The following is an 11,540-nucleotide window of genomic DNA, read 5'->3' on the forward strand; positions in this document are numbered from 1 at the left end:
TCTGCCATTGGGTGGACTCATACTTAGCACAAATGAAGTCCGTTATGATTGTTGGAGGCTAATTATCTCAGTCCCAGGATATCACCGCAGGAATCCCTGCGAGTAATGTGCCAGGCCCAACCATATTTAGTGTCATTAGCAAATTTGGAGATGTTACATTCGATCCTCACATCAAATCATTGACAGAGATTATAACAGCTGGGGACCAAGAACTGATCTTTGCATTAACAAATGACAAGCTGAGAACGACCAGCTTACTGGTACCCTCTGCTCTCTATTTAATAACGGATTCTCAGTCAAGACCAGTAGATTACCGCAATGCCATGTGATTGGATTTTCTTTGCTAATCTCTTCTGTGGGACCTTATCAACTGCCTTCTGAAAATCCAAATATACAACAGCCACTTCCTCTAACTCGGTATGTTCTGTTAGCCACATTCTGACAGGTTTGTCAAAACTTCTTCCTCTTTCATTGATCCAAATTGACCCTGCGTCATCTGATCGTAAATTCCTAAAGTATCCAGCTGTCACATCCTTTGTAATAAATGTCAGCATTTTCCTGATCTGACTACCAATGACAGGCAAACTGATCAGAGGCTCCCAATCCTCTCTCTCCCTCCTTTCTTCAATAGTGGGATGACATTTGCTACATTCCAATCTACTGGGATTGTTCCAAACAATACTTCCTCCAATTTCCTTTTCCCTGTTGCACAACAGCAAGTCCAAATCTGGAAGTCAATGCATTGGCACAGCAATTATGTCAATTGGTGAAGGAGGAACCTTAGAACAGCTAAGCAGCTTATAGAATCACAGAATCCCAACATAGAGTCATAGAGATGTACAGCATGGAAATAGGCCCTTCAGTCCAACCTGTCCATGCCGACCAGATATCCCAACCCAATCTAGTCCCATCGGCCAGCATCCGGCCCATATCCCTCCAAACCCTTGTATTCATATGCCCATCTAAATGCCTCTTAAATGTTGCAATTGTACCAGCTTCCACCAGTTTCTCTGGCAGCTCATTCCATACACGTACCACCCTCTGGGTGTAAAAGCTACCCCTTAGGTCTCTTTTATATCTTTCCCTTCTCACCCTAAACCTATGCCCTCTAGTTCTGGACTCCCCGACCCCAGGGAAAAGACTTTGCCTATTTACCCTATCCATGCCCCTCATAATTTTGTAAACCTCTATAAGAGGTCACCCTCAGCCTTCAACGCTCCAGGGAAAACAGCCCCAGCGTGTTCAGCCTTTCCCCATAGCTCAGATCCTCCAACCCTGGCAATATCCTTGTAAATCTTTTCTGAACTCTTTCAAGTTTCACAACATCTTTCCAATAGGAAGGAGACCAGAATTGCACACAATATTCCAAAAGTGGCCTAACCAATGTCCTGTACAGTCGCAACACGACCTCCCAACCCCTATACTCAATACTCTGACCGATAAAGGAAACCATAGCAAACGTCTTCTTCATTATCCTATCTACCTGTGACTCCACTTCCAAGGAGCTATGAACCTGCACTCAAAGAACAAAGAAAATTTACAGCTCACAAACAGGCCCTTCGGCCCTTCAAGCCTGAGTCGATCCAAATGTACTGTCTAAACCTGTCAGTCAATTCCTAAGCATCTGTATCCCTCTGCTCCCCACTTCTCATGCATCTGTCCAGATGTATCTTAAATGAATCTACCGTGCCTGCCTCTACCACCTCTGCTGGCAACGAGTTCCAAACGCCCACCACCCTCTGTGTGAAGTACTTACCGCATGTATCCCCCTTAAACTTTCCAACTCTCACCTTGAAAGAGTGACCTCTGGTTATTGAATCCTTCACCCTGGAAAAAAGCTTGTCTCTATCCACCCTGTCTATATCCTTCATGATTTTGTAAACATCAATCAGGTCCCCCCTCAATCTCCTTTTTTCTAATGAAAATAAACCTAACCTACTCAACCTCTCTTCATAGCTAGCACCTTTCATACCAGGCAACATCCTTGTAAACCTTCTCTGCACCCTCTCCAAAGCGTCCACATCCTTTTGGTAATGTGGCGACCAGAACTGTACACAATATTCTAAATGCAGTCGAACCAGTGTCTTGTACGATGTTAACATGACTTGCCAGCTCTTATACTCAATACCCATCTACTGAAGGCAAGCATACTATATGCCTTCTTGACCACTCTATCCACCTGTGCAGCAACCTTCAGGGTACAATGAACCTTCTCTCCCACATCTCTCTGCCCATCAACTTTTCCAAAAACTCCATTCATTGTATAATCCACTCTAGAATTAGACTTGCCTAAATGCATCACCTCACATTTGTCTGGGTTGAAAACCATCTGCCACCTTTCCGCCCAACTCTCCAGTCTATCTATATCCTCCTGTATTCTCTGACAGTCCCTTATGCTTTCTGCTACTCCACCAATCTTGTGTCATCTGCAAACTTGCTGATCATACTAACAGTGCCCTCTTCTAGATCATTTATGTATATTACAAACAACAGTGGCCCCAGCACTGACCCCTGTGGAACACCACTGGTCACCTTTCTCCATTTCAAGAAACTCCCTTCAACTACTACTCTCTGTCTCCTGTTGCTCAACCAGTTCTTTATCCACCTAGCTAGAACACTCTGCACACCATGTGACTTCACTTTCTCCATTAGTCTACCATGGGGAACCTTATCAAACGCATTACTGAAGTCCATGTATATGACATCAATAGCCCTTCCTTCATCTAACAATTTGGTCACTTCCTTGAAGAACTCTATTAAGTTCTCCAAGGTCTCCAAAACTTCCAATCTTCTCTCTCCCTTTTTTGTTCAATAGTGGGATGACATTCCAATCAACTGGGATTGTTCCTTGGAGACTCCAAGGTCTCTTTGTTTAGCAACATCCCCTAGAACCTTACCATTAAGTCTATAAGTCCTGCTAAGATTTGCTTTCCCAAAATGCAGCACCTTGCATTTATCTGGATTAAACTCCATCTGCCACTTATCAGCCCAATGGCCCATCTGATCAAGATCCTGTTGTAATCTGAGGTAACCTTCTTTGCTGTCCACTACACCTCCAATTTTAGTGTCATCTGCAAACTTACTAGCTATACCTTTTATGCTCGCATCCAAATCATTTATATAAATGAAAAGTAGTGGACCCAGCACCGATCCTTGTGGCACACCACTGGCCCGTCAAGTCCACAACAATCCTCCGAAGAGCATCCCACCCAGACCCCCCCCCACACTTTTCCTGAATTCCTCTTGACTAATCCACCTAACCCACACATCTTTGGACTGTGGGAGGAAACTGGAGCACCCGGAGGAAACCCACACAGACACGGGGAGAATGTGCAAACTCCATACAGGCAGCTGCCTGATGCTGGGATTGAACCCAGGTCCCTGAGGTATCAGTGTTAACTAAGTCACTGTGCCTACCTTTGAAACTGGAAAGATGACTATCCAATATCTCTATAACCACCTCTTTAACACTCAAGAAATGCAGATTCAAGGAGTTCATTATTTCAGTGCCATTATTTTCTCCAGTTGTTAATCATTTTGTTCAGTTCCTCATTCTCACTAATCCCTTGGCTGTCTGGTTTTTGTACCTGTGAAGACAGAAACAAAGAGACAGATTTTCTGATTGCTGTTATTCCAGCATAGATCGGACTTTTTCCTTGAGATTCCTGGAATTCTATGATTCTATGATTTGGTGAGATCATACAGAATCCCCATTGTAGCAAACTCTGAACAAATTCCCCAGGAAATTGAATTTTCCACTGGGAAACCTCTCCATGCATGGAACTTTCTGAAAGTCTCCATAAAAATCGATGTTGAATGATTCTGATGAAATTTAATAAAATAGTTACTTGGGAAACTTAGGCTAATGAGATTGTTTAATTGAAACTATCCCTTTTCCGAAAAATGGTTGCTCCCGAGACAAAGGATATTAAAATTATAAGAAAATTAAAATTAAAATGATGGTTATTAACATTATTGTCCTGAAGAGGCACCACTGGACCCAAAATGTTAATTCTGCTTTCTTTCCAGATTTGCTACCAGATCTGATGAGTTTTTCCAGTAATTTCTGTTTTTTGTTAAAATTATTATTATTTATGAAGGTTTCACCAGCTGACAGGGTGGGATTAGAACACGTCCCTACAACATTAGCCTAACCTCTCGATTAACATACATAGAGGTCTACAGAACAGTGAAGGGCCCTTCGACTTATTGTGTCTACACTGGTCAAAAACAACCACCTAAATACAGAACAACCTTGATTATCCAAACATCAATTATCAAAAAATCGGATTATCTGAACAAGATCTCAAGGTCCTGTGAAAACGCTATCCATTATCTGAACAACATGTTATCCGAACTCTCAGTTACCTGGACAAAATACTCCCATCTGTCTCGTTCAGATAATTGAGGTTGTTCTGTATTTTAATCCCAATTTCCAACATTTGGTCTGTGGCCTTCTATTGCAAGTAGGCATCTAAACCCTTCTTCAATGTGATGAGAGTTTCTGCCTCTCCCACCCTCACAGCCAGGGAGTTCCAGATTCCCAACACCTTCTGGGTGGAAAAGTTGTTCCTCACATCTCCTTTAACCTTCTGTCCCTTACCCTTATAGTCTGGTGATGTTGCCATTACAGCATCATCTACAACTCACACCACTGGCGCCTCCTCCTCCTTTCATTGCTGAACACAAAATGCATTTTCCCAGCTCCCTTCCATCTTCCCCCCATTAGATAGCGGGAGGAATCTGTGCTTGATGTTTTTATATCAACTGCTGAACAATAAACCGACTAATGAGGCTGGATAATTAATGTCAATCAGAGGGCAGCAGGTGCATGAGCTTTTATTCAGGCAGTAATTACTGTGCTGCAGGGTAGGTCATACAGGAAATGCGCATCATTTAATATTTGTTGAGGACTAAAGAACACAAAGGACATTATTACCACTGTATTAGCATGGGACATCAGGGGAACAGCATAAGCTGCCCCAGGAGATGGTAACTACGAAGAAATTAATATCATTGAAACGGCCCCAGAGAAAGCAGTTTAACAAAAATGTCACAGTTTGTTGTAACTCATATAAAAGAAACAAGGAAAGATATAGGTCTCTATTGAGTCTTTTATGGTCTAGAATGATGCAAAGTCACATTAAAGCCAATAAAAGGCTTGGGTGATATAGTCGCTGTTGTAATGTTAGCAGCATAGCAGTCAGACTGAATGAAGCAATCTCCCTATACATAATGATGGTCAGATTACCTGTGCTTTTTAGCAGGTGTTGATATATAAATAGTGAGGCAATCGCTGTGCTTTTCTCTGACTAGTTCCATTGGATTTTGTATATTCACCTGAGGGGGCAAACATGAATGTGGTTCTATATCTGGACTGAAAGGTGGTATCTCTGACATTGCAACTCTCGCTCAGTCTTGCGTTGGAGCATCAGAGATCCAGGCCCAATGAGTCACACTGGGCCATTTAAAACAAAACCTGGTAACTGTCAGAACTTGTTCATCTTTTCAGGACTGTTACCCCACTTGGATCATTGGAAAGGAGTTAAATACAAAACACAAATCCCTGAACCACAGGAGAACACATCGGTCTTGCCCAGCCAATGGTAGTTGAGTATTTCTGACCTGTTCAAGCCTCATTCTGCCCAATATGGTCCATAGACCTAAACCCAGAAAGTTTCTATTTTTCCTTGAAAGTGGAATCACAAGTAGACAGGATAGTGAAGAAGGCATTTGGTATGCTTGCCTTTATTGGTCAATGCAATGGAGTTGGGAGGTCATGTTAAGGCTGTATAGGACATTGGTTAGGCCACTTTTGGAATACTGCGTGCAATCCTAGCCTCTTTGCTATATGTTGTGAAACTTGAAAAGGGTGCAGAAAAGATTTACAAGGATGTTGCAAGGGTTGGAGGGTTTGAGCTAAAGGGAGAGGCTGAATAGGCTGCGTTTATTTTCCCTGGAGCGTCAGAGACTGAGGTGTGACCTTCCAGATGTTTATAAAATCATGAGGGGCATGGATAGGGTAAATAGACAAGGTTTTTTTCCCCAAGGTAGAGAAGTGCAAAACTAGAGGTCACAGTTTAAAAATGAGAGGGGAAAGATTGAAAAGGGACCTAAGGAGCAACTTTTTCACTCAGAGGGTAGTGCGTGTATGGAATGAGCTGCCAGAGGAAGTGGTGGAGGACGGTACAATTACGGCATTTAAAAGGCATCTGGATGGGTAAATGATTAGGAAGGGTTTAGAGGGATATGGGCCAAATGCTGGCAGGTGGGACTAGATTAATTTAGGATATCTAGTCATCATGGGCAAGTTGGCCTGAAGGGTCTGTTTCCATGCTGTACATTTCTATGATCCTATGACCCTAGTATACACAAACTCTCTATTTTTGCTAAAATTTAACTGCACTGTGAAAACACGGCTATTTTCCTGCTGCCTGGGTGTGCGAGTTATTCACTCAACAGTTATTTGTATTTATATGGCACCTTTAACCGAGTAGATTATCCCAAAACACTCAACAGGAACAAATATGAAAGAAAACTTGACTGCAAACAGCAGAACACATCTGGCTGAAGGGTTGGCTTTACAGAAGATATACAGAAGAATGTCACACCGCCAGAGAGGTTTAATAATGCAGGGAATGGCCGAAGGGCAGAGTGGCAGTGTTCGTGGATGTTGGTGAATTTGTTGGCATATTAACCACGGAGGGAGGCGATGGTTAGTGGAACTATCGTTTAACTATTCATCCAGAAACCCGAGTAATGTGGTAGATGGTGGAATTTGAATCAGATAAAAATATGTTTTAATGATGATTTGGAGATGCCGGTGTTGGACAGGGATGGACAAAGTTAAAAATCACACAACACCAAGTCTTAGCCCAACAAGTTTATTTGGAAGGACTAGCTTTCGGAGTGCTGCTACATCATCAGATAGTCATGACAACCACCTGATGAAGGAGCAGCACTCCGAAAGCTAGTGCTTCCAAATAAACCTGTTAGACTATAACCTGGTGTGTGATTTTTAACTTCATTTAATGATGACCATGAAACAATTGTTGGGGGGAGAAAACCCATCTGGTTCACTAATGGCCTTTAGGGAAGAAAATCTGCCATCCTTAGCCAGTCTGGACTCCATGTGACTCCAGACCCACAGCAATGGGGTTGAATCTTCACTACCCTCTATGCAGTTAGGGATGGCTAATAACTGTTGACTTACCAAGTGATGTCCATGTCCTGTGAATGAATAAAGAAAAACTTTAATTCCACATTTTAAAAAAAATTAAATTGAAACTCTACCATCTGCTAAGGCAGGATGTAAACCCAGTCCCCAACAACATTAGCCAGTTCACTCAAAGAACAGTCTAATGATAATACCATGAGGCCACCACCTTCACTTCATATAGAATATAGAACAGTACAGCACAGAACAGGCCCTTCAGCCCACGATGTTGTGCCGACCACTGATCCTCATATATGCACCCTCAAATTTCTGTGACCGTATGCATGTCCAGGAGTCTCTTAAATGTCCCCAATAACCTTGCTTCCACAACTGCTGCTGGCAATGCATTCCATGCTCTCACAACTCTCTCTGTAAAGAACCCGCCTCTGACATCCCCTCTATACTTTCCTCCAACCAGCTTAAAACTATGACCCCTCGTGTTAGTCATTTCTGCCCTGGGAAATAGTCTCTGGCTATTGACTCGATCTATGCCTCTCATTATCTTGTATACCTCAATTAGGTCCCCTCTGCTCCTCCTTTTCTCCAATGATAAAAGTCCGAGCTCAGTCAACCTCTCCTCATAAGATAAGCCCTCCAGTCCAGGCAGCATCCTGGTAAACCTCCTCTGAACCCTCTCCAAAGCATCCACATCTTTCCTATAATAGGGCGACCAGAACTGGACGCAGTATTCCAAGTGCGGTCTAACCAAAGTTTTATAGAGCTGCAACAAGATCTCATGACTCTTAAACTCAATACCCCTGTTCATGAAAGCCAAACACCATAAGCTTTCTTAACAACCCTGTCCACTTGGGTGGCCATTTTAAGGGATCTATGTAACTGCACCCCAAGATCCCTCTGTTCCTCCACACTGCCAAGAATCCTATCCTTAATCCTATACTCAGCTTTCAAATTCGACCTTCCAAAATGCGTCACCTCGCATTTATCCAGGTTGAACTCCATCTGCCACCTCTCAGTCCATCTCTGCATCCTGTCAATGTCCCGCTGCAGCCTACAACAGCCCTCTATACTGTCAACGACACCTCCAACCTTTGTGACATCTGAAAACTTGCTGATCCATCCTTCAATCCCCTCATCCAAGTCATTAATAAAAATTACAAACAATAGAGGCCCAAGGACAGAGCCCTGTGGAACACCACGCACCACTGACTTCCAGGCAGAATATTTTCCTTCTACTACACTCACTGTCTTCTGTTGGCCAGCCAATTCTGTATCCAGACAGCTAAGTTCCCCTGTATCCCATTCCTCCTGACCTTCTGAATGAGCCGACCATGGGGAACCTTATCAAATGCCTTGCTGAACTCCATATACACCACATCCACAGCTCGACCCTCACCAACTTTTCTAGTCGCATCCTAGTCACAGACAAGGAGAAACTTCTTTACTCAGAGAGTTATTAGGATTTGGAATGTGCTGCCTGGGAGAGCAGGTGTGGGCAGATTCCATCGGAGGTTTCAGAAAAGAGCTGGGTTTATATGTGAAAGCTCTTTCACATTTAGATGGTGAGGGAAATGAGGCTGGAGAGTGGGACTAGCTGGGTAGCTCTTTTAGGAGCTTGTACAGACATGATTGAATGGCCTTTGTCTGTACTGAAAAAATCCATGATTCCATAATAATTCTTCATGCTAATTCGTTATATAACAGCACCATATATTGGGTCAGGTACATTCTCTGGTTAGTCACATACAAACCTGGGTGGATATCTGCATCAAATGTGTTGAATGCAGAATATTTACTCGGCCTGGATGTCAGACATGTTATATTTACCAAGACACACTGTGGCCAGTCTATTTGTGAAAGTCAGAAATTATGGGTGATGCTGTCTGCCCAGGTCATGCCAACTTCTCAGCATGGCACAGCCCCCTTGCTGGACAGCATTTGGTCCTCAATTTCTTTGTGTGCAAGTATCTCTGATCCTTCACTGTTTCTTTTGTATTCTCTGGACTGAATAGTAGAGAGGTGAAATCAGCTGGATTCTTGTCACTAATTGATCCTTGGGGATGTTGGATTATTTCAATTAACAACTTGAGAAGGGATGGTCAATAAAGCATTACCAGTAGCACGTAGAGGGAGCACCTCAGCACCTTGATATAAAGTGTCTTTATTACAATAATGCTTCCCACAAAATGTTTACTTTCTTTACCTCAATATGATCAACTTTCTCCCATTTCCTTCTCTGCCTCCTAAAAGTATGTAGTTGCTATTCAGCCTCAGCAAGCCCACCAACAGTTCAGTCTTTATTTAGGACTCAGGGAAAAGAACATCATGCCAACAAATGCCAGGCAATGACCATCTCCCACAAGAGAGAGTCAATCTACATCCTCTTAATACTCGATGATATTACCATCACTGAATTTCCCATATCAACATCCTGGGGTAACCACTAACCAGAAACTGAACTGGACTAGCCATATAAACACAGTGGCTTCAAGAGAAGATTAGAAGCTAGGAAGCAAGTAACTCACTTCCTGACTCCTCAATGTCTGTCCACCAGCTACAAGGACCAAATCAGGAGTGAAAGGGAATACTCCCCATTTGCCTGGACGGGTGCAGCTCCAACAACACTTGAGAAGCCTCAACATCATCCAGGAAAAGGAAACCTTTTAATTGACCCTCTGCCTATCACCTTCCCTCCCTCAATCACTGATACATAGTGTCACTGTGACACATCTACAAGATGCACTGCAGGTGACTCTCCTTGGACACCATCTTCCAAACTTGTGACTTCAGCTTCCTCGCAGGACAACAGCAACAGATACACGAGAACACCACCTCCTGCAAGTTCCCCTCCAAGCCACTCATCATTCTGACTTGGAAATATGTCGCTGTTCCTTCAGTGTTACTGTGTCAAAATCCTGGAACTCCCTCCCTGACATCATGATGATGGGTGTAACAGACACCTCCTAATGGCAATTAGCAACAGGAAATAAATGATGGACTTTATGGTATTTTCCCCAGCTGATATCTGCATCTTGTGTTATCTATCACCTTTATCAGTATGTGGTACCAGTTATCTTTATCAATATGTGGTGCTAATTACATTTATCAGTATGTGGTATTAAATATTTTTATCGATATGTGGTACTAGTTACCTTTATTGGTATGTGGTGCTAGTTATCTTTATCAATATATGGTATTAGTTATCTTTATTAGTATGTCGTACTAATCATCTTTATCAATGTGTGGATTTTAATTATTTTTGTGGTATTAGTTACCTTTACCAGTATGTAGTATTAATTACCTTTATCAGTATGTGTTATGAGTCATCTTTATTAATATGTGGTATTAGTTATCTTTATTTGTGTGTGGTACTGGTTACCTTTATCGGACTGTGATACTAGTTTATTTTTATCAGTATGTGGTATTGGTTACCTTTATCAGTATGTGGTATTAATTATCTTTATCAGTATGTGGAATTAATTATCTTTATCAGTATGTGGTATTAATTATCTTTATCAGTATGTGGAATTAATTATCTTTATCAGTATGTGATATTAATTATCTTTATCAGTATGTGATTTTGGTTACCTTTATCAGTATGTGATATTAATTATCTTTATTAGCATGTGGTACTAGTTATCTATCAGTATATGACATTGGTTACCTGGGGTAATGCACTGCCACCAAATCTCCTTTGTCTTGGGCCTACCTTGTGATTAGTGATAGACAACAGATCACTGTAGAAAATACACAGAAGAGAAGGTGTTCTGAGATAACAAGAATTTTTTTGCACGTCCACAATAAGTCCAAATGCTTTTGGCCAGGCAGGATGACGCAAGACTTCAGGGAGCTTTTATAGATACATCTGCTCCCTCTGAAAGCTGGAATCAAGCTCAGACTATGTGTGTGATGTGTGGCAGAACCAATGTAACATGAGCACTAACCCTTTCAGAACTATGACCTGATACCACAACCTTGCTTTTGACTCCCAAACCTCATGAAACAATGAAAAGTATTCCTCAGTACCCACCCACCCTTCCCCTGTATTTCTCAATGACACCAGACATGGTGACTGCAAACCAACATTACGAAAAAATATTCTTAGCGGCTGTTGACATCCAAAGAGGGAGCAAACACGTTATTTCTCTGATTAGGATAACAAAGCCATCTGCTAAAGATTGTTAGTTTTTTTTTGGCTTCCTTTGACAGCAGGGACCTTAATCATGGCCACTAGAGATAATGATTAATCAACTTCCACTCTACCTGTCAGTGATTGGAAAAAAAAAACCATAATCAAGTGTTTGTGACAGACCTGGACAGAAACAGCAGGACCATCTACTGAGAAAACACTGCAAAGCCACCAGCA

Source organism: Chiloscyllium plagiosum, unplaced genomic scaffold (assembly GCF_037043375.1).
Source record: "Chiloscyllium plagiosum isolate Xiang-an unplaced genomic scaffold, Cpla_swu_hap1 HiC_scaffold_9, whole genome shotgun sequence".
Classification (NCBI taxonomy): domain Eukaryota; kingdom Metazoa; phylum Chordata; class Chondrichthyes; order Orectolobiformes; family Hemiscylliidae; genus Chiloscyllium; species Chiloscyllium plagiosum.